This window comes from Solanum tuberosum, unplaced genomic scaffold, assembly GCF_000226075.1.
Source record: "Solanum tuberosum cultivar DM 1-3 516 R44 unplaced genomic scaffold, SolTub_3.0 scf00079, whole genome shotgun sequence".
In the NCBI taxonomy this organism is placed as follows: Eukaryota; Viridiplantae; Streptophyta; class Magnoliopsida; order Solanales; family Solanaceae; genus Solanum; species Solanum tuberosum.
Genome location: NW_006239004.1, coordinates 48,327 through 70,705, shown reverse-complemented (window position 1 = coordinate 70,705; position 22,379 = coordinate 48,327). Strand labels below are relative to the sequence as shown.

General features: G+C 39.5%; 1 pseudogene; it reads left to right on the top strand.

The window, feature by feature from the left end:
- The first annotated feature begins 1,766 nt into the window (after window positions 1-1,766).
- On the top strand, window positions 1,767-6,246 carry LOC107060397 (uncharacterized; annotated as a pseudogene).
- Window positions 6,247-22,379: the final 16,133 nt, after the last annotated feature.

Here is a 22,379-nt window from a genome sequence, read left to right as displayed (position 1 = left end):
TCTTGGTTGTCATTATAAGTTACTTCTATATTCTTGTTTCAGTAATTTATGCTTGCGCACCATAAGATGAATTTAGTGTCTAATCTTAAAATCGAGAGAGGAGAGATTAGATAGACCAAATAATATAGAGGGCTCGGTCCACCCAATAGATTGAGGTGATTAGTGTTCAGGAGTGACGCCCAGACGAACACCTTGCTTGGTTACGAAATAGGATGAAATATAAATGCTCGCCAGTTAGTCTATTTATCCCCGCTCAACGATGTAGTTAGATAGCTAACTCGGGTAGGCGACGAGAGGTGTATAACCCAGATCATACCATCAACCCTATAAACCAGTAACTTGACAACTGAAATTAATTCTAAGCTAATAATATGATACATGATATTCATTATATGCTACAGCCCTGGAATTGCTTTTAACTTGCTTGAAACATTATATCAAAGTTGTTCACAATTAGTTACGTTTAATTAGTGCATAATTATTAGTAGATAAACAATAAATCATCAACTCTTGATAAGGTTACTTTTTACTTTTAGTTGTAGAATTAAGTGAATATATGTTGATCATAAGTCCCTTGGGAACGATAACTCGTTTCTTTAAGAACCTATGTTACTTGCGCGACCACGTACACTTGCGTGTATATTGGGGAGTAACAAGTTTTTGGCGCCGCTGCCGGGGACTTAGAAATTGATTTATATTCAATCTTCTTAAGTCTACACTTAATATATTCAGATATTAATTACTTGATCTTAGCTTGTGTATTGTAGGTACTTGATTTTCAGGTCTGGCTCGGAAATGAGATCTTGTCGAACCTTACAACGAACCTGAAAGAGTTTTACGCCAGCGCAGAAAAATGAATCAGGGATGATAAGGAGAATTGGGGTTAGGTATTCCGGGAAACTTTGATGATGATTATTAAGACAACCTAAATAACCCAGAAAATGTGAATAACCCAAGGAACCCGAATAACCAAGGAGTACTGCCTGTTGTTCCCGCAAGACTAGTCTGTGATGTGGTAGTCCCACTCACAGCCAACTTGGCATCCAGTATTAGAAAACCTCCATCGGGGGGTAGATTTGAACTAAAGCAGAGCATGGTACAGATCCTCCATACTAATGGGCAATTCACTGGTCTCCCCCATGAGGATCCTCAAATCCATCTTAGGACGTTCATTGAAATTACCAATACATACATCCCAATTGGAGTCTCATCAGACTATGTAAGGTTGACTTTGTTCCCCTACTCATTGTTAGGAGCTGCAAGACGTTGGTTAGACTCTGAGCCACAAAACTCCATCACCACTTGGGATGATCTAGCAAAAAAGTTTCTGAGTAGATTTTCCCATCCAAGAAAACCACGAAGTTGAGAGGGGAGATAATAAACTTTGTTCAAAAGCAAGGGGAGGACATGTACCAAGCATGGGCACGTTTCAAACAAATGTTGATTGCTTGCCCACACCACATGCAAACCAATGAGGTACTTGCTCTTTCTTTGAGGGTTTAGACTATAATGCTCGTGCTCTTCTTAATAGTGCAGCAGGTGGACATGCCCTATCCATAACTAGTGAAGAGTTCTTCGCCCGACTCGATAAACTTTCAGAAGGGAACCAAGAGTATGAGGGGGAAATGTCTAGAACCCCCACCCAAAAGGCTGCAGGGATCTTAGATGTAGACCAAGCTACTGCCATAAATGCCAAATTAGATGCAATGCAACATAACATAACCTTACAAATTAAATAAATGGCTCTAAATTAGGCACCGATAAACATGGTACAACAGACAGCAAATTGGTGTGAGGTATGTGGTAGTGGAACTCATGAAACCGAACAATGTGAGGCAAACCCGGATTCCGTAAACTATGTGGGTAATGCACAAAGAGGTGGAGTGCAGCAAAATTATGGTAATACTTACAACCCTAGTTGGAAGAACCATCCTAACTTCTCATGGGGTGGTAACCAAATCCAAAATCAGGCGCAAGGGGTTAACCAATACCGTTCTCAAGGAGCTGGGCAACAATGCTTAAATTCTAACCAAGGCCTAAATCCTAGTGCACCAAAAGAGGGGATGACCAATGAAGAGCTACTCCAAAAGCTCATGACTGAAATAGGGACCAAATTAAATGCTAGAATAGATAAGCAGGATGAAAACATTAGAAACATCCAGATGTCGCAAATGAGTTTAGAGAAACAAGTTGTGCAAGTGGCTAATTCCTTGAACTTGCATCCCCTGGGCGGGCTTCCTGGTGATACTGAGCCAAATCCAAAGCAATTGCATGCAGTAAGTACTAGAAGTGGGATGCAATTAGAGGAACTAGCTCCAAAGAAAAGAGACACTGAGGTAAGTAACAAAGAAAGAAGGCGGAAGAGGTAGTAAAAAGCTCCAATGTTGAGGTACCCATTCCTCAAAATAAATTACCACCTCCATTTCCATAGAGGCCAAAAAAGTAGAATGAAGATGAATGCTTTGGTAAGTTTCTCTCTCTCCTTAAACAAGTTCACATTAATCTACCTTTGGTTGACATTTTGCAGGGTATCCCGAAGTATGCTAAATACGTGAAGGACATAATGACCAGTAACAGGAGACTCACTGAATATGAAATTGTAGCACTTACTGAGGAGTGCAGCTCAAGGATCCAAAACAGACTGCCCAAAAAGTTAAAAGATCCGGGTAGTTTTACTGTGCAGATTACAATTGGGAAAAGTGTTCATGCCCGGGGGTTGTGTGATTTGGGGGCAAGTATAAATTTGATGCCTCTATCTTTGTATCAAAAGCGTGGGTTAGGTAGTCCAAAGCGAATCACTGTTATTCTCCAACTTGCAGATAGATCCATTGATAGATCAGAGGGGGTGGTAGAAGATGTGTTAGTCAAAGTAGGTTCATTGATTTTTCTGGTAGATTTTGTGGTCTTAGACTTTGAACCCGATTCTGAAGTTCCATTCATTTTGGGACGACCTTTCTTGGCCACGGGTAGGGCATTGATTGATGTAGCAGCTGGTCAACTAACCATGAGGGCACATGATAAGGTAGAGGTATTTGATGTTTACCGCGCTTTAAAATTACCTTCTATTTATGAAGAGTTATCTACTATTACTGTGGTTGATCGCATAGTAGAATCACAAGTAGTTGTGCCCGAAGATCCTTTAGAAAGAGTGTTAGTGGGTCATGAGATAGAGGGAGACACTGAAGCTCAAGAGATTGAATCATGCTTAAATCTAGCACTAGTACACACTCGTAGGAATCAAGTGGAGTCACTAGAACGCGAGTTGGGGGCCCCACCAAAGCCATCAATAGAATAAGCCTGTACTTTGGAACTAAAAACTCTACCGGCTCACCTAAGGTATGCTTATTTGGGTACTAATGAAACCTTGCTTGTTATACTTTCTGTAGAATTGTCTGACTTAAAGGTTGATGCAGCATTGAGGATCTTAAAGCGGAGGAGGAAAGCAATTAGATGGCAGATGACTGATATTCATGGGATTAGTCCGGCTTTATGCATGCACAAAATTTACATGGAAGAGGATCAAAACCCCAAAGCACAACATCAACGTCGACTAAATCATGTGATGAAAGAAGTGGTAAGAAAGGAAGTCATAAAGTGGCTAGATGCTGGAATTGTGTACCCAATCTGTGACAGTAAGTGGGTAAGTCCAGTACAATGTGTTCCCAAGAAGGGAGGTATGGCAGTGGTAAGGAACGAAAAGAACGAGTTGATTCCTACCAGAACAGTGACCGGGTGGAGAATTTGCATGGATTACCGGAAACTAAATGATGTTACCTGGAAAGATCACTACCCCGTTCCCTTTATTGATCAAATGCTTGACCGACTAGCAGGGCAGGAGTACTATTGTTTCTTAGATGGATATTCAGGTTACAACCAGATCTTGATTGCACCCGAGGATCAGGAAAAGACCACATTTACTTGTCCTTATGGCACATATGCTTTCAAGCGCATGCCATTCGGACTTTGCAACGCATCGATGACTTTTTAAAGGTGTATGATGGCCATTTTTCATGATATGGTGGAACACTTTGTTGAGGAGTTCATGGATGATTTTTCCGTCTTTGGGAAGTCTTTTGAGATAAGTCTCCGAAATCTTGATAAAGTGCTTGCTAGATGTGAAGATACTAACTTAGTTCTAAACTGGGAAAAGTGTCATTTTTTGGTAAGAGAGGGGATAGTGTTGGGACACAAGGTGTCTAAATCTGGTTTGAAGGTTGATAAGGCTAAGATAGAAGTTATGGAGAAATTGCCGCCTCCCATTTTTGTAAAAGGTGTGCGTAGTTTTCTTGGTCATGCAGGTTTTTACAGGCAATTCATCAAGGATTTTTCCAAGATAGCAAGACCCATGTGCAGCGTTCTAGAGAAAGAGGTGAAGTTTAACTTTAATGAGATGTGCTTGAAGGCTTTTGAGATGCTGAAGAGGAACTTAATTGAGGCTCCCATGATGAGATGTGCTTAAAAGCTTTTGAGATGTTGAAGAGGAACTTAATTGAGGCTCCCATCTTAACTGCTCCTGATTGGGAATTACCATTTGAACTCATTTGTGATGCAAGCGACGTAGCAGTGGGTGCAGTGTTGGAACAAAGAAAGAATAAAGTGTTCCACTCGATCTATTATGCTAGCAAGACCCTTGACTCTACACAAGCTAATTACACAGTGACTGAGAAAGAGATGGTGGCTCTAGTGTTCGTCTTCGACAAGTTCAGATTATATTTGGTTGGTACTAAAGTGATTGTTTTTACTGACCATGTAGATATTAGGTACCTATTCAACAAAAAAGATGCTAAACTAAGGCTGATTCGATGGATATTGCTTCTCCAAGAATTTGACCTTGAGATAAAAGATAGGAAAGGTACTGAGAATCAAATAGCAGATCACTTATCTAGGTAGGAGGATTTTTCACATGTGATTGAAGGTAAGCGAATCCGGGAAGAGTTTTCGGATGAAGAATTGATGGCATTAGATATCTCTTAAGTGCCATGGTATGCAGACATTGTGAATTTCATAGGAAGTGGAGATTATCCTCCGGGTGCAACCACCCAACAAAATAAAGTGCTCAATTATGATACCAAGTTCTATATCTGGGATGAACCATTCCTGTTCAAGCAAGGTGTAGACCAGGTAGTGAGAAGGTGCATTCCGGAATTTGAGATTCACAAAGTGCTCGAAAGTTGTCATGCTAGCCCATATGGAGGTCACCATGGATAAGAGCGCACTACTCATAAGGTACTACAATCTGGTTTCTTTTGGCCCTCGTTATTTAAAGATTTTATTGCTTTTGTGAAGGGTTGTGATAAATGCCAACGGTTGGGTACTATTTCAAGAAGACATGAGATACCGCTAAGTAATAGTTTTGAGGTAGAAGGTATTGACTTCATGGGTCCATTCCCACCATCTAGTGGAAACCAATACATTCTTGTGGCTGTGGATTATGTTAGTAAACGGGTTGAGGCGGTCGCTCTTCCTTCCAATGATTCAAGAATGGTGATAAAGTTCATAAAGAAGCACATCTTCACTCACTTTGGCACTCCAAGGGCAATTATAAGTGATGGAGGTAAGCATTTCATTAACCATCTTGTTAAGAATCTTCTTGCGAAGTATGGTATTCGTCATAAGGTTGCTACAGCTTACCATCCTCAAACGAGTGGCCAAGTTGAGGTTTCAAATAGACAGGTGAAGCAAATTTTGCAGAAAACGGTGAATGCGCAAAGGAAAGATTGGTCTGAGAAATTAGATGATGCGTTGTGGGTATATAGGACCGCATATAAGATACCTATAGGGACTTCTCCCTATCACATAGTATTTGGGAAAGCATGTCACCTTCTGGCGGAATTACAACATCAAGCATATTGGGCAATCAAGAAGCTGAACTTAGACCCCGAGCTAGCCGGTAAAAAGAGAGTGAATCAACTGCATGAACTGGAGGAGTTTAGGTTCCACGCGTATGAAAATGCCAATCTATACAAAGAAAAAACAAAGAGGTGGCATGACAAGCACATAGTAGCTCATACCTTCAAGCCAGGAGATAATGTACTACTCTTTAACTCTAGACTAATGTTATTCCTCGGAAAACTAAGGTCGAAGTTGAGTGGTCCTTTAGAAGTGGTCAAAATGACACAACATGGGGTTGTTGAACTTAAAGGTAAGACTGGCCTTACGTTCTTGGTAAACGGGCAAAGGGTGAAACACTATTTTGGTGAGAATTCGGATCGTGATCGGGAAGCTCTTGAGCTAAATGAGGAATGATCCAAGCAGCGTCGTGCCACGACGTTAAATCAAGCGCTACATGGGAGGCAACCCATGAACAATATGTAATAGATAAGGAGTTTGTGTTTGCAATTTTGAATTTTAGCATTGTTTCAATTCGTGGAATCTAGGAAGTTCTTTTAGTTCTTAGTGTTAGTTAAATAGGATTTTTTATTATTTGTAACTTAGCTTGTAATAGTGACAAAAAAAATAAAACAAATTACCAGGCGCACTGGTTGGCGCACCGCGCCTGCACTCGTACATCAGAGGAGATGCTCAGGAGCGCTGAGAGGAGCGCCGCGCCAAGGCCCAACTAACTGGGGCACTTCTCAGGCGCGCTGAGCGGTGCGTCGCCCCTCCCATCCCTTAATTTTCCGGGTTTCGACCCGGATTTACCCTGACCCATCCCTTAAATTCCTAAAATCTTTCACTCTTCTCCTCATTCTCTCATTCTCACCCGACTCAACCCCCAAATTCTCTCCAACTCTTCTCATCCTCCCTATTCAAATTCACATTGTCCCCCATTAACAAACCCCCATTAAACAAAACCAACCCTTCTCCTTCCTCCATTAAACTCACAACTACACCTTTCTTCTTCCCCACTTCTCTTTCACTTCTAAATCATCATTCTCCACAAAAAAAAATTCTCTAATAGTCGGGAACCAGTGCAAAAATTTGGGGAAAAGGCTATGGAAAGGTATAGGTGGGAATGGTTCGAATGCCAAAGAGAAGCGAAGTATATGGGTGATGAATTTGTAAATGAGGTAAGGTTATAGTCACAATTTCCTGATATACATCGGACTGTTCATGAGTTGGGTTTGAGGTTTATATTTGACAATCCGAGGGATTGCAATTTGACACTAGTGCGAGAATTTTATGCTAATTGGCTAACTGAAACGAAATATAAAACTGTGCCTGTTAGGGGGAAAGTTGTCAAGTTTTCTTCCCGTATTCTGAATGAATTGTTGGGAACCCCAAATTGTTACCCTGATGTGTTTAATGACTTAAAGGATAAACCTCGTTATAGGGATATCCGACATATCTTGTGTGGGGTTGATTCGAATGCTAGGTGGGAGCGGAGTAAGGACACTGGGAGGCATAATACCCTCAATTTTGCTAGCTTTAATCAGGTGGCTAGGGTGTGGTTGAAGATAGTGTGTAGTGTGTTGTTGCCTGCCAAACATTTGAATGATGTGACAAGCGATAGGGTGGTGTTAGTCTATATGCTGATGAAGGGAATGCCCATTAATATTAGGGAAATACTGAGGCAAAATATGATGAAATTTAGGAATAATTTGAGGTGGAGATTCTGTTACGGGGTGTTGATCACCCGTTTTCTGAGGGCTGAGGGTATTGAAGAGGAAGCAGTGGACATGACTGTTGCTTAACACCCGGATTTGACAGGTAAGTTGGTTGATGTGACTCGCACCAAGGCGCTAGACACGTCTCATGGACATGTCTTGTCTTCCCAAGAGAGGCAAGCCCGTGATGACAGTGCCATGGTAAGAATGTTTGGGATGGCGGAATTGCAGCTGCGGATAGGTGGCCATCCAGTTACAGATGCGGAGATGGAGACCATGGCGGAGCGCTACCCCTTGACTGAAAGTGCAGCATTCTTATGCAGGACTGGTCCCGCATTCTTAGAGCCTTTGGATAATAATGAGGCTACTGCTGACGAGGCTATGGATGATGAGGATGATGATGTTGTGGATGCGGAGGCGAATGCCTTGATGGTGTTTGATCACGATGACGACCAGGCCTAGAGGCCCCAGGGAGTGTTCCTAACCTTCTACTTTGTTTTAATTGTGCACTGAGGACAGTGTTTATTTTTAAAGTGTGGTGTGGGGTAATAAGTCTCTGTTGTGTATAGTTGTTTACCGCTTTATCGAGTATAGTGGTAGTTTTTAGTTAAATTTTTGAAAAAATTTATTTTATTTTGGGTTCCTCACCGTTTGTTTTTGGTACTTTTACTGAGGATTGTCCCTTTGAACCGACTAGGACTAGGTTATTGTTTTATTGTGTCTTAGAGTCGTCATAGGAGTGACAGTTCCCAATGATGGATGGATGACGACCGTCTTAAGGGACAATTAGTCACATAGAAGAGTAGGATTGAGAAACCAACCTTGGTCTTTTGAAACTATGTCCGAAAAAGTTAGCCAAACGTCATGGGTAGTCACAAGTGGAAAAGTGCAATAGATTGATGACCTTGTAACAAGCATGTGTTCTTAGTTTTGACTCAAAATAAAAATCAATGGGCTTAATTGTGTAATGATACCGTAATGCAAGTTGTAGGAGCATGTTGGTTGATATATCCTTATATGTGTCATAATGCCATGTGTGGTGAGAATTGATTGGTTCTTTCTTAACTTGATATCTAGAACTTGCCTTGTGTGTGTTGAATTAGTAGCGTATATGACTTAAGGAATATGATTGAGGCGCTTCTTTGAAATAGCCAATTCTTAACTCTACTTGTATGCCTACCATTGAAATCATCCCTAGTGAAGCCCCATTGAGCCTTTAGCCTTGTTTATTGATAAACCACATGATAAGCTGAAACCCGTTGTTTGATACCAAGTCTTTTGATCCTATGAAAAATCCTTAATTCACTATGTTGAGAAGAAGGGTTGGAAAATATTGGTTAACATAGCTAAGGGTGAATTGCTACATTGTGTGAAAAAGGAAATTCTATGTTGGCCATGGTCCTTAGCGAGAATGTGCACCTCGACTAAAATTGATGGTGGCTAATTTAGAATTATGCTCGAAACATTGGCCCTGATCCTATCAAGGATAATATGTACCTTACTTGGATGTTAAAAATCTAGAGTTTGGGTGGCTAGTGCAAAGGCATGAAAAAAATAAAATAAAATAAATAAACATGATGAAAAAGAAATAAAGGGCAAATATGGAGCAACAAAAAGGGTAAATAGTCATGAAGTGTGTACTAGGAGGAAAGAAGAGCTATAAAAAAAATTGTTGGCAAAATAATGATATGTGCATTAGGGAGGTGTAGTCACTAAAATGATTCCTAAATATTTCCTCCCTTACCTTAAGCCGACATTACAACCTAATGAAAGTCCTCTTGATTCCTTAAGAAATATGTGCGAAAGTAATAATACACTATTGGCAAGCTTATGGTATGTTGAGAAAAGTAAGAACTTCTTTTGTGAGGGTGAGTTGATGTTTGAAAAATAACCCTTGTTGATATTGCAAGTGGTTTGAGTGAAAAGCTTTACTAAACAAGAACAAGTGAGGGCGTTCATGGCATGTGTAAAATTATCTAATTAATGTGTTTGTATGAGTTTGCATTAGCCCGGAAAAATAATAAAAGGGTCATTCTTTGATCATGTGTTGTAACTTGGTGTAAATGTTGTGAAATGTTGAATCCATTGTGAACTACAAAATCATGATTAAAAAATGTTTGGTTGATTTTTAAGGTGGGTTGATAAGTCCAAGGGTTGTGTAAAAGAGTTGATAGTCTAGAGATTGTTTGAGGACAAACAAAAGTCTAAGTGTGGGGTGGTGATCTTAGGCATATTTATATGCCTAAGTTGTCTATATTAACCCATGAATTGATTAGATTGAGGAATGATCTTTAGTTGTTAACTTGATTTTTGGTATAACTTGTGATGATTGTGCACTAACACACATGATTAGTTGTTTCAGGAGCACTCGAAGGAATTGGAGTTGGAATGAAGAAGAAGGAGCAAAGATGTGCAAGAAAATGGCCAAGGCAAAACCACCAGTGGTTGGCGCACTGGTTGGCGCGGCGCGCACTGGTGGTACTTCAGAGTCCCTCCTCAGGCGCGTTGAGAGGCGCGACGCGCCAAGGAGGGGACGTCAGAGTCAAGTGAGAGGCGCGACACATAAATCTTTTGTTGACTTTTCCAAGTTTTAAACATTAAATAGGATTCTTAATTTGAGTAGGATTTGTTCCAACTTTTCCTACTATTATAAATAGATCCTTAGGGCTCCATAATTGGCGTTCAACTTTTGATTTAGTGTGAAAGAGCAAGAATTCAAGTTTGTAATAGGTTTTAATCCTTTAACTCTTCTATTTTCTGGAATTTGCATGAACTATTGTAATTTCTTGTTTTCTAATAGCATGAGTGGCTAAACGCTCTAGTTCTGGGGCGTGTAGCTACGAATTGATTGTTGACTATTTAAGGTTGTTGAATTAATTTTCGGTTGTCATTATAAGTTACTTCTATATTCTTGTTTTAGTATTTTATGCTTGCGCACCATAAGACAAATCTATTGTCTAACCTTAAAATTGGGAGAGGAGAGGTTAGATAGAGCAGAGAATATAGAGAGCTTGGTCCACCCATTAAATTGAGGTGATTAGTGTTCAGGAGTGATACCCAGACGAACACCTTGCTTGGTTACGAAATAGGATGAAATATAAATGCTCGCCAGTTAGTCTATTTATCCCCACTCAACGATGAGTTAGATAGCTAATTGGGGTAGGCAACGAGAGGTGTATAACCCGGATCATACCATCAACCCTATAAACCAGTAACTTGACAACTGAAATTAATTTAAGCTAATAATATGATACAGGATATTCAGTATATGCTACAGCCCTGAAATTGCTTTTAACTTGCTTGAAACATTATATCAAAGTTGTTCACAATTAGTTACGTTTAATTAGTGCATAATTATTAGTAGATGAACAATAAATCATCAACTCTTGAAAAGGTTACTTTTACTTTTAGTTGTAGAATTAAGTGAATATAAGTTGATCATAAGTCCCTTGGGAACGATAACTCATTTCTTTAAGAATCTATATTACTTGCGCGACCACGTACACTTGCGTGTATATTGGGGAGCAACAGCTGGTAAGATGCCAACTCGACCCGATCATTCCCAGTTACCTGCATCACTCCAAAGATCTTCTTGACCTCATCAATGAAGTTTTGGGGATCCTCACCAATTTGTGATCCTAAGAACTCAGGCAAATTCATCCTAACAAAATCTTGAACTCTAGCTGCAGTTGTTGACCCAACATTAGCATTTGTCGGAACTTGAATCTGCTGATTGTTCTTGTTGGTCACACTCCGAGCCAACAACTGGATAGCGTTCCGAAATTCAGCATTCAAAACTTCCTAATCTGGGACTGGAGGAGCTGCGTTTGCATTCCTAGCACTCACATTCCTTACGTAAGCTCTACGATGAGGCATGATCTGAAACGCATAACGAAGGATTAGAATGAGAAGTTGGATCATACCTCACGCATGATACGAGTAGCAAGAAAATAAAGTTTTCCTAAAACACTTCGTAGCCTCTCTCTCATTAGATGTTGTGCACTTCACACCCATGAAAATGACTCTACTTAGTGCGGCTTTTCAGACATCCAAGGACACTTAAACCTAGTGCTCTGATACCAAGTTTATCATGCCCCAAGGTTACCCCCTAGACGCGGATACGGGACCTAGGATCACGAGTGACCCTAAGCTAACCATGTTGGCATATCATAAGCATACTAAATTAAACTGAATCAATAAAACACTGTGCGGAAGCTAAATCATATGATAATCTGAAATGATGGGGAATACCCATATACTATCTGAATAAAGAAAACTTAGAGTTTGAATACAAATGAAAAGTCAAACTCAAACACTAAAGCTGAAAATAACTAAGTCTTAAATAAGCCTCTAAACTGACATGAAGTACTGGGACATGCCCCAGTTAAATCTAGCAAAAATTGAAAACTAAAGACTAAAATGAAAAGATAACATGTCAACTGTTCTCGAAGAATGAGGACTCACCACTAATACTGCTGAAATGAATATCAGAAACCGATCTATGTGTGATCTAACTGTTGAGTACCTGAACCAACAACACGAGAAGATGTAGCGCAGAGTATGCATCAGTACTTGAAAGGTACTGAGCATGCAGGATAGAGTAAAGCTGAATAATAATATAACTGAACCAAAGCATAATGTCTGAGCAATGATAAAAGTTAAACATGATACTAAACTGAAAACACTGAATCATGAACTACTGAATGCAATGACTAACTTGATAACATGCTAAAACTAAAATCTAATTGTAACTGATAACATGGTCAATGCAATAGAATCTGACTGAACTGTGGGAGCTACAAATAATTGATATAAAACCACATGAGCTAAACGTGTAGTCCGATGTATACGCCTCATCAAGAGGACCCAATATACCCTGCCATAGTTATAGAGGCATGATTGGCATGATCACTAAAATAATGCCCACAGAGGGGACTTACAACCTACGGGGCACGTAGTTCTGGGACTTGCAGGTGATTGACGCTAGTCCACTCGGTATTAAGCTTCTCCCAATTGGTTAGGTAATTTAGCAATTTATAACTGAAATGTTGTAATACTGGATAGCTGAAAATACTGACATGCTAACTTAAAATGCAATATTAATGTACTTATACTTGAAGATTCATAACTGGAGCATGTATAACTGAATAAACTGACCTAGCATGTGCAATTCATGAACTAAAAGAAATACATAGCTAAGGTTCTGAATTTATACCAAACCATACTAAAATCATGAAAATCTGATTAGGAACATTTAAGTAACTAATTTATATTAATTTGCTGATATTCTAGAAACCTTAGGTCTAGATAATATTAAGGGAGTCAAGAATCCGACTGAATTATAGGGACTAGTGAAATTCCACATACCTGGTGACGAATTCCACGGATAAATCTTTTGATTTCGGGGTTGAAATTGATGAAAACCTATTGTGTTCTTGGACCAGGGCTTGGTCGACTCTTTCTCCTTCTGCGTTCTAATTTTTTAAGTTTTGGTGAATGATTTGCTTAGGGTAGATTCTAATTTAGTTACTAGGCTAAAACTAACCAAAACTACGTAGTTTAAGGGTTAAACGACGTAGTTTAGGGGTCCAACGCATAAGAAAAAGACCAAAAGACCCCTGACTTAAAAGTTGTTGGGGTCACCAACGGACGGGACCGACGGACCGTATATCGATCGACGATCTGTGCTGGTCAACCGTCGATCGGTGAATGGGAGCTGAAGCTAGGGGTCTGATCCACGGAGACGGACCACAGTCCGTGAACTAACCTACGGTCTGTAGGTCCGGCCGTGGGTCGACACTTAGATGAATTTCTGGGGTTTTCTGGGGAAGGGTCACATGTAGCCATCTACGAACCAATAATACGGGCCATGGGTCACCCTAAGTTCCGTGAGTGGCAATCGTGGGTTGCACCTGCAACTCTGAAATCTGCATTTTGGTCTGTTCTAGCATATGGGGTATTATAACTAATGCTCCGGCGACGTTTATGGACTTGAGGAATAGGGTGTTTAGACAATACCTTGACATGTTTGTGATTGTGTTTATCGATGATATTTTGATTTATTCAATGATTGAGAATGAGCATGTTGACCATTTGAGAATTGTATTGCAAGTTCATAAGGACTAACAACTTTTTGCAAAGTTTAGCAAGTGTGAATTTTGGTTAAGGTCCGTAGCTTTCCTTGGCCATTTTGTTTCGAGTAAGGGAATTGAGGTAGATCCTAGGAAGACGGATGCGGTCAAAAGTTGGCCTAGAACTCTAGCTCCATCAGATATTAGAAGTTTCTTCGGTTTGGCCGGTTACTATAGAAGGTTTGTTGAGGGTTTCTCTTCAATTGCCTCTCTTTTGACGGCTTTGACTCAAAAGAAGGCTAAGTTTGTGTGGTCCGAAGCTTATGAAAAGGGTTTCCAAGAGTTGAAGGATAGACTAACTTTTGCTCCGGTGTTGACCTTACCGGAAGGAACAAATGGTTTTGTGGTTTATTGTGATGGCTCGAGAATTGGGCTAGGGTGTGTGCTTATGCAAAATGGGAAAGTTATTGCCTATGCCTCAAGCCAACTTAAAGTCCATGAGAAAAATTATCTGACTCACGACCTTGAGTTAGCGGCAGTCATTTTTGCCTTAAAGATTTGGAGACACTATTTGTATGGAGTACATGTAGATGTGTTTACCGATCACAAGAGTTTGCAATATGTGTTTAATAAAAAACATTTGAATCTTTGCCAAAGAAGGTGGTTTGAGTTATTGAAGAATTATCACATGAGTGTCTTTTATCACCTCGGTAAAGCTAATATGGTAGCGGATTCTCTTAGTCGGTTATCTATGGGTAGTGTTGTTCATATTGAAGAGGGACAGAAAGAGTTGGTTCGAGATGTTCACAAATTAGCTCGGTTAGGTGTTCAACTAGTGGACTTCACCAAAGGTGGTGTCATGGTTCACAATGGTTCTGAATCATCTTTTGTGGCGGATGTGAAAGCCAAGCAAGATCTTGATCCAATTTTGGTAGAATTGAAAAGGGCGGTGCTTAAGAAATCCGTTGAGGCTTTCTCTCAAGAGGGAGATGGTGTGCTTATATACCAAGGCCGGTTGTGTGTTCCGAATGTGGATCACTTGAGGGAACAGATTTTGACCAAGACCATGTTTCGCGGTATTCTATTCACCCGCCACCAAGATGTATCGTGACTTACGGGAGGTTTATTGGTGGAATGGGATGAAGAAAGATATTGTGGGATTTGTGGCTAAGTGTCCAAATTACCAACAAGTAAAGGTTGAGCATAAAAAACTAGGAGGTTTGTCCCAAGATATTAGTATTCCTACTTGGAAGTGGGAAGACTTGAATATGGACTTTATAGTTTGTTTGCCTCGCACCCAGCGACAACATGACTCTATTTGGGTGATAGTAGATCGGATGACGAAATCGGCTCATTTCCTCCTCGTCAAAGTTTATTATTCGGCGGAGGACCATGACAAGATATACTTGAGAGAAATGGTAAAGTTGCATGGAGTGCCTTTGTCCATTATTTCCAATCGTGGTACCCAATTCACTTCTCAATTTTGGAAGTCATTCCAAAAGGGTGTTGGCACTAAGGTTAAGCTTAGCATGGCTTTTCACCCCCAAAATGATGGGCAAGCGGAGTGAACTATCCAAACTTTAGAGGATATGTTGAGAGCATGTGTCATCAATTTCAAGGGAAGTTGGGATGATCACCTGCCATTGATAGATTTCGCTTATAATAATAGCTACCATTATAGTATTGGTATGGCCCCATTTGAAGCTCTTTATGGAAGGAGGTGTAGGTCTCCTATAGGGTGGTTTAAGGTGGGTGAAGTTACTCTCATAGGTCCCGGATTGGTACAAGAGGCCATGGGTAAAGTTCGGCTTATAAGGGAAAAGTTGAAAACGGCCCAAAGTAGACAAAAGTCGTATTCCCATGTGACAAGAAGGGATCTAGAGTTTAATGTTAATGATTGGGTTTACTTAAAAATCTCACCCATGAAGGGTGTAATGAGGTTTGGCAAGAAGGGGAAGCTTAGTGCCCGGTATGTAGGCCCATATAAAATTTTGAGATGTGTTGGTAAGGTTGCTTATGAGCTAGAATTGCCAAATGAGTTGGCAATGGTGCATCCGCTTTTCCATGTCTCTATGCTTAAGAAGTGTGTTGGAGATCCAACATCCATAGTTTCCCTAGAAGGGTTGGGAGTTGATGAAAGTCTTTCTTATGAGGAAACTCCGGTTGAGATCTTGGACCAACAAGTTAAGAAGTTGAAGGAAATAGCTTTTGTGGAGGTTTTGTGGAGGAATCAATTAATTGAGGTAATCAATTAGTGGAGGAATCGATATGAAGTCTCGATATCCTCATCTTTTTCCTTCTACTCCTATTCTAGCTTGAGGTAATGAGTTTCCCCTTGGTTTGTCCTTGTTTTGGGAGTCATGTGTTTTTATGTGTTTCCATGATTTTCTTATGTGATGCATGTTCATGAAAACTTGTGTTTTGAACGAAAATGAGTTTATATGATTAATTTACCTCATGTTGTTGTGCATTGGGTATGAGTTGCCTATAAACTTCATGAGATGAATTGATGAACATGCTTTAGATATGCTTTTTGAGAGTGAATTGCATATAGGCTCCATGAGATTATGTTGAGCATGCTTTTAGCTTGGAGAAGGTAGTTCCTCCTTGAACATGAGAAATGTTGAAATTTCATGCATAATGGGTTGTGAGATGTAGTTCCTACTTCCTTGTGATGCATTGAGTATGTTTATCTTGGAGATGAAGTTCCTCCTTGGTTTACTTCATTTTGATGAGTTGCATGCATGTTGGACTCCTAGTATTGAGTCTTTACTTCCGTAAGGTTTCTAGAAACGTCATTCGAGGATAAATTTTTCCAAGGAGGAGATAATCTAGCACCTCGGAAATCTAGTAGACTAAACTAGGCCTAAGTGAGAGAGCTAGGGCCAAGGAAGAGGGCTAGGGCAGCCCACTCTTCCATAAACACTGCCCACCTTCCCACAACCACCACTACGGCTCGTGGTGAGGACTACGACTCGTGGTGTGGCTCGTGGTGGTGAGGCAGTAGCTACCCTAAGCTGCCCAAAACAGCCTCCTCCACACGAGGGGCTTGACGGCTCGTGAAGGCCACCACAGCTGTGGGAGGGCTCGGGGTCTGATTGAATAACGCTACCAAAGACACTTAATTCAGTTCTAAGAGTCAACCATCGTTAGTCAGCATATAACCCTACTAAATGAGTTAGGTCGAATCCCATAGGGAGTGGTACGTGTTTGAGAATCAAGAGCAAAGTTCGAATATGTTCTAGTCAATCATAGGTAAAGACATTTACGAATAAAAGTATACTTCAAATTAAGGGTGACACAAGTGTCAAATAACAGGGGGGGTTTTGATTTCAATTATCAACTACGACAGCAGCAAATAACACAAATTAACAAGTAATGAGATGGGTTCTTGGGATGTGATTGGATTATAAGCTAATATAGATATGTGGGTGATTGTAACTATTAGTAAATAGCTGTAAATCAGTGAATAAGCTAGACTTTAGTGGGGATAAACTTTATCTCGAACAATTTACCCCGAATCAAGTTGGTTTCTCTCGAACACCAACAAGTAGCAATTAAGAACAACCTACGTTTTAGTCCATTCACTCTCTCGAGCTGAATGTGTGGAAAAGGGTTAAGGATTCACTCTCTCGAGCTGAACCCGTGAAAACCCAATACCCATAGACCATCAAATTAGTAATCTTGATTTTAAAACCTCTCTCTCGTGCAAGCCAAAAACATGAAGATAGAGTTGCATGCAACTACAACCCTTTAAATTGAACCACAATTACGGATTGAAATCACTTTTAAACTACAATTACAGTAACAATTAACAATACCCACCAACTAAATCAACCCATAATCACATAATCACACCCCAAGAATTGGGTATTAGCTAGACATCATAAAAGATAAAAATCGTTACCAAATTGTGTTTCCATCAATTGGGTAAGATTAATTTCGTCTTTACAAAGGTCTAAGTTGAAGAATCTCAAAGACCCACTTCCAAATTCTCAAAAATGAAAAACTTCAATTCTTCAAAGCTAAGGAAAAGTTTAGTCTCAATACTCTCAGTTCAAACTCAAAAATTTCTCTAATGAATGTTTAGAATAAAATTTGATACTAAACATAATTTTTGAAAATGTATTTATAGTTGCCAAAAATATGTTGCGAAGGACCATTCGGCGCAGTAAGTCGGGATCGCCGATCAACTCGGCGATCCGACATTTGGTCAGTTTCATTGCCTTTTTGAAATGGCCTTCACCATCTTCAAGTTCTGTAAGTTTGGGCGATCCAATCACTGCATCGTGGAACTGTTTGGCGACTCGCCGACTGCTCCTTTCTCTCGCCAACTTGATTTTCTCCTTCAAGGCTTGGCACACTGGAACTTTAGGCGAGATACTAGCCACTCGGCGACTCACCCAATGGATTAGGCGATCAACATGCCTTCATTTCTTCGTTCTTTTAGCTGTCTTGTTCCTTTTTGCTCGTTAGTGTCCATGCTTTGTTCCTCAATCCAAATACCTGGAAAACAAGGATTTTACATCAGTTATTGACACAAAATAAGCATGTGAGGACACTAAATCTATCCAAATAAATCTGTAAATGAGTCCAAATCATGGACTCATCAACACCCCAACTCAAACTTTTGCTTGTCCTCAAGTAAAACTCAAGTTTAACAGTTCAAAAAGATGTCTCAAACAGTGATACACAAGACTCAATCATGAATGCACACAAAAAGATTCAACCTACTCATGCAAGGATCAATTGTGCACTCAAAGATTCAAGTTGTGACTCACCATTATCAAAGAATCTCAAGTTCACAATACTTGCTTCAAATGCAAGTTCAAGTTCGACAAAGGTACTCAAATGCCCTCACACAAAGAATGATTCCATATTCACACACAGTAGTTCAACAAGTTATAGCTCCAGAATCACAATTAACACTCACACTCTCAAAGATGAACAAAATGCATGACTTCACCCATAGGTTTGCCCTTATTTTCCAATCAACAATTGTTTCAGCTCACTCAATATCAAAAAGGTATTTTCAAGGCTTGTAACGGGGCTGAGTGCAAAGGTATGGTCATTTAGGCTCAATGGTTGTAATCCTCATGAAATGTGGTATGAACAACACTTTGTTAACTTCTCTTTCTAATTCTCATTCATGCTCAGAAGTCACTCATTATTCATTTTCCATGGACTGTTGGACACCCTATTTCTTTTTGCATTTTCACAACTTTATTCCAGAACTTTTTCATTCTTTTTCTTTTTCACTCTTTTCTTGTTTTTCTCTTCTTCTTTTTTATGGAGGGGTTCCATCTTTCTCAAAATCACGGGTCAAGGGGACTTCTTTGCATTTCTTGATTTACCTTCTCTTTTCACCACATCCCCAACTTAGGCTTTTGGCCTGAGTTAGCTATTCAAACAAACCACAAATCATGAGGATTAAGGGTAATGGATCAAGAAAGGTCACAATTTCATCAAGTTTCTTGCAAGAAAAGGGTAAGGCTCAAAAGGTGTTCAAGCGAAGCTCACACACTCACAAGGTAGGCCACAAAAAAGAGGTATAAGGTCATTTCAAGAGATTGCATCACTTAGTCAACTGGACCAACGGGGCAAATTCTAGGTGTCATCACACATGGTTCACGATAAGCTCATCATACAAGGCATTGACACCAATATCACACAAGACTCCACACTTTCGGTAGTGTGCATTGTTCATCACAAGAAACTCAATTTGAAAATTGGCTAGTCACAACGAGATGCACAAAGTTCACATATTGCCTATGCAATTTCATTTGGCCTCATCGTAGCCGCACATTCATTTTTGTTCGATTATGAGCACTATTCAAGTCATCGATATTGATCAAGATCGATACTCAAATTTGCAAGAGCACAACCACATTCAAACACAAACAAGAGGTGGCACAAATATTTTCGGAAGGGTAAAAAATCATTTACAATTAAAGCAAGAAGCCACAAGCTCAATAATCCACAAAAATAGTGCTAAACACAATTTATAGCTCAAAAACTCAATATATACAGAAAAACAATCACACAAGGTAGGCCTCACCCCACCACAAAACAAAAGCTATTTGTCCTCAAATGCAAGCAAAATATCCAAAGGTCAATAAAAATAAAACAGAGAGGGAGGTAAAAAGGGATCTTGTCTAAACAGTTGCTCCATCGGTCTGGGCATCGGTTCCCGGAGTAGCATCAACAGTACCGGATCCACTAGGAGCTACCATAGATGTCTCTGTCAGCGATGTCTGGATCACCAATTGTACAATCGTCTCCTTTAGGTCAAGCAGGTCTCCATAAATGCTCTCCTCTGACACCTCAATCTGCACCTCGTCGGTCTCTACATCCTACTCGTCAGCTGTTGTGCCATCCCTATGTACATCTCCGGTGGTAGCCGGAGGAATCCCAGAAGTCTCTGGGGCATCAACATCATCAACGGCCTCCTGTAGTGAAGTGAAGTCAGTAGACTTTAGATAGTCCACGTCCTTTCTCAAATCTGCAACTTCAGCTTTCAAGGCCGTAACCTCGGAGGTCTCCCTCTATCTACCCTCACAAGCCTTAACTCTCTTAGTGAGAGTGTCAATGGAAGTCTGAAGGTGGTAAGTGCATCAAGGATGGCACTCTCGATCATCCATGGGATGGATCTCTCAAGTCAGGCCGCCCTCACATCAGCTGAATTGGCCAGGTGTCCCAACTTCAGGATGATAGCCTGAGTGATCCTGGCGGGCTGGGCAGAGGTAGAGGCACGCAGGACCTGTGAAGAAGAAGAAGTCAGAGCAGATGTACTTGAAGGCCCAGAGGCCGAAGTAGGCAAAGATGCCTCTGCAGGTATAGAATCGGCATCCACCTCCGGAGATGTATTCGCCGGAGATGCTCTCCTCATGTCGGCCTCCTAGATAACGTCAAAATCAACTTCTTGAAAAGAAATATAAATGATCGTATGCAATATATTTACCCAACTATGAGTCTGGGCCGATCCCACAGAGAATATGGAAGAATATTGTCAATAGCAAATATTTAACTCGATAGTCGTTAAATAAAAATGGGGGGATTTAAATTGAAATAAAATAAAAATAATAAAAATAGCTTTGAACTAAGTATTTATTTATATTCAGATTATTAGAAATAACTAGGAATGTGTTCCCCATAAGCTCATAACGGGATAATCCTAATAATAGTAATCATATCATAGTGTATCACATGCAAAGTAGTAAGTTATGTATCTCTAAATCCTTTGTCCGGCAAATAAAGAATTTCACCCCGCACCGTGATACGTGTGTATAATTTACTAACCCTTACCTTTACCTCATATTAGACATCACATCAATGTATGTCTTAGTTTTCACCCTCGCACCAATTGACATTAGAATATTAGATAGTATCACACTAAATCTATGTTGATAATTCTTTTTTTATTAACTACCTCCTTGGTCCAGCAAGTAGCAACAAGGCGAGTTCAAACGTTGTGCACCGTTAAAAGACTTCTAGACGAAAGAATTATCAATGCATACTTCAAACACTATTCAAGAATTACTTAGTTATTATTCATATTTTGTTAATCGATTATGGTTCTCACAACCCGAGTTATGAAATTTAGCTACTCATTATCTCAAAAACACAATCAAAATTTATTAAAATAAATATGCTTGTGTTAATCATAAAAATTTAAGAACAATAGCTAAATTATCTTTTATTAATCATGAATACAAATAAATAATAAAGGAGAACAAAGAATAAACCACAATTCTCTGGCCTCCACGGCGGTTCTTCTAAAGTTACTAAGCTAGAAGAAAATTTATATTGTGTATTATTTCTTGGTTCTTCGCTACTCCAATGAATTATTTTTCATGTCATATATATAGATATAGAAACCCTAAATAAAATAATTGAGTCCAAATTAAAGTAGGAATCAAAAACCAAAAGGAATTGGATTCCTTTTATTTTCAGCGTGAACAATAACCGACCGCCTCCACAATTGGTTGTTGCATTCACTTGCTGCCACGTGGCAACAAGCCTTTTTTTTCAATTTGATCTGCTGCATTTTATTCCTTATACATTATTATATTGAATTTAGTCCATTTTTCAACCTTCCATCTTTAATTCGTTTTAGCTCCAAACTTCTTTATTTTTCCACCAATTTAATCCTACACATAAAATATACTATTTAGCACATTTCATAAAATTCACGCTAAAAAAAGACAAATATAAATAATAAATGTGAGGCAAATAATGATTAAAAATATGTATTTTGACCTCACATCAACACCCTACACTTAAACTTTTGTTCGTCCTCGAGCAAACATTATAGCTCACTAAAAATCAAAATAGGAATGTCATCACTTTGGTTAATACAAAAAATTAGACCATATACCAATTTCAAAATATCAAGTACACTTCCCAATCATTATGCAAGACATCTAAATATCAAATTTAAGCTTGCTCACCTACTCTCATCAAAGAAAGCTAATAAAATCACCTATCTATCATGAAACAAGTGCTCTCACAAAAAGAAATAGTCCACACACTCAATTCAAAATATTGAATATAAATTAAGGACTTCGTATCAAGAACAATTTTCACACTCACAAATAAAATTCACATGTATGTACAAAGAACCATATGCTTGCCCATTATGTACATCTCCACTAATTAAGCATACTTGAATAAAATCAAATAGGACTTTAACAGGTTGTAATGTAGGCTAGGGGACCGGTAGGAAAACTATAAAATAGTGACTTACACTTCCTTAAGCACT